This window comes from Penaeus monodon, chromosome 28 (assembly GCF_015228065.2).
Source record: "Penaeus monodon isolate SGIC_2016 chromosome 28, NSTDA_Pmon_1, whole genome shotgun sequence".
NCBI lineage: Eukaryota > Metazoa > Arthropoda > Malacostraca > Decapoda > Penaeidae > Penaeus > Penaeus monodon.
This window is the reverse complement of record NC_051413.1, coordinates 7,446,792-7,449,127: the sequence shown is the minus strand read 5'-3', so window position 1 is coordinate 7,449,127 and position 2,336 is coordinate 7,446,792. Positions and strand designations below refer to the sequence as shown.

At 40.4% G+C, this 2,336-nt stretch overlaps 1 pseudogene; it reads right to left on the bottom strand.

Moving 5' to 3' along the window:
- LOC119591031 overlaps window positions 1-1,542 on the bottom strand; it is a 6,746-nt pseudogene extending 5,204 nt beyond the window's left edge.
- Window positions 1,543-2,336: the final 794 nt, after the last annotated feature.

The following is a 2,336-nucleotide window of genomic DNA, read 5'->3' as shown; positions in this document are numbered from 1 at the left end:
GCTATGATTATCCAACACTGTATACTGTTTTAATTGGTATTTAATAAAGGGACTAATTCCATATTTTAAATTGAGTAATTGCTTATTATATTCATTACTCAGTATTTCATTTTTTAACCCATTTCAAATCTATTCCTGGAGTTAATTCACTCCTACAAGTTCCTCAGCTGCAAAATATCTTGCCAATTTGTTTTTGTCTCTAAAACCCTTTAACCTTCTGCCAAGACAATCTCTAAGCACTTGTCACCAATATAACTACTCCATGAGTCAGGTGCATCCCCCGCCAACTAGAATTATAACTGCTATTAGCATTTCAAGACTAAAGTTACCTTGCAAATAGCCTAAATATCATGGCCATCCACAACCAAGGTATTCCAGCCAAAACCTTCGAGGCCGGGAGCGGGAAGCATCCTGTCATGTTGGAAGGCTGTGGGCTCTGCTGACCAAGACGATGATGTCAAAATGGCCAAACCCGATTGTCCAGCTTCTTGATTCCTGCAAAGCTCAAAGCCTCCCAGATTTCTGCCCTCAGCACTTTCACCATCACCAATGAGACAGTAGCCCCTGGAAAGACAGATTTAGCACATAGCATTACTAAAAGATTAAAAAGAATCTGCTTCTACAACAAAACAAATATTTCTTCATCTTTTAAAAAGTAAAAAGCAATTACCTGTAAGAAGCTTTGTCATAAAACTTGCCCACATAGGCCATGCCACAAGCTACAGAGAGACCCGACCCAATGAGCCAGTGGCCACATCCACAAAGTTGAGGCGAGGATGGGATGGCCCTCAAGATCTTTGTCGATCTTACGCGGGTTCATCAACTCCTCAGTGGGGAATAGACCTGCCTCAGCCCATGCTAAAGAACAGCAAGAAACAAAGGATTAACCTTTCAGAAGTGATTTAAAACCAATTATAAGACCTCATAAAAATTTAATGACAAGGCTTACATAACTTCAGAGATGGATACATACTTTATTCCTTGTCTTTTTAATGAGAAAGGAGACCATAAAATAACAGTAGTCCCTACAACCTTCTTACTTACCAGCATAGAGGATGGGACTGCATGACCCTTGGACAGAATAAACCCCTGTCTGAGCTGGGCTCCTTGGGACCCGAGAGCTTGTAGCGCATTGTGTGGAAAAAGAGCACAGACATGATCTCTGCCATAGATGCACATGATTTTGGATGCCTAAAATTTAAAAGCAAACATGAAATACAAGTAACTGTGTTTGATTCTAACAGCCTGAAACAAACCTGTAAGAATAGTGAACGTAAGCAGGTAAAAAGTAGAAACATATAAATGGTAAAGACTGAGTACCTAGGCAGTAGGTAAGTGAAATAATGGAGTAGGTGCATAAGAATAGCATGGGATGAGAAGCAAGTGTAAGGATGAACAGTATGGAGTAGAGAGGGGCAATGTACTGTTAAGAATGTGATGAATTAGGATCAATGAAAGGTGAAGGTGTGGTGAATCATGGATAATGAATACTGTTATGAGACAAGCATAATGTTTGATGGGAAAGTGCATATAGTGAATCATGCTTGGGGGAAGAATAATTTTTAACAATTATGGATCAATTGAAACAAGAATATGATGACTATATGTGTACAAGCACTCTCGTGGGCACACCAAACCAACCACTCTCAGTGGCACACCAAACCAACCACTCTCAGTGGGCACACAAAACCAACCACTCTCAGTGGCACACCAAACCAACCACTCTCAGTGGGCACACCAAACCAACCACTCTCAGTGGGCACACCCAAACCAACCACTCTCAGTGGGCACACCAAACCAAACCACTCTCAGGGGGCACACCAAACCCAAACCACTCTCAGGGGGGCACAACCAAACCAACCACTCTCAGTGGGCACACCAAACAGAATGAGTAAAAAATGGAGAATGATTAATGAATGACAGAAGCGAGTGATGAGGACCATATTTTCAATCGCTGATGATGAATACAAAAGTGTAAAATCATTGAAATTGAAGGTAAATAAAAGATACGACCAAAAAAAATGTAATACGTAATACTTAAATACTACTTTCTGCGTAAAATTGAAGAAAAAAAAATCATTCCAAACGACTATCGTGTGCGCATTTTATTTAATCAAAACCCTTAACAAATGAGAACTTAAAAAAATATAACCACCGCGTTATTTTCCAAAAAGTTAATCGACGTCCGGAACAGCGCGCGACCATGAACGTGTAAGAAGAGCTAAGTTGGCCAACAGAACAATTTTATTTCCTCATATTGGATTTCACTGCGCCCGCCACAAGGCCTACCTTTACGAAAGTCGTTTTCTCTACATTGAATACCTGTCATTCCATGA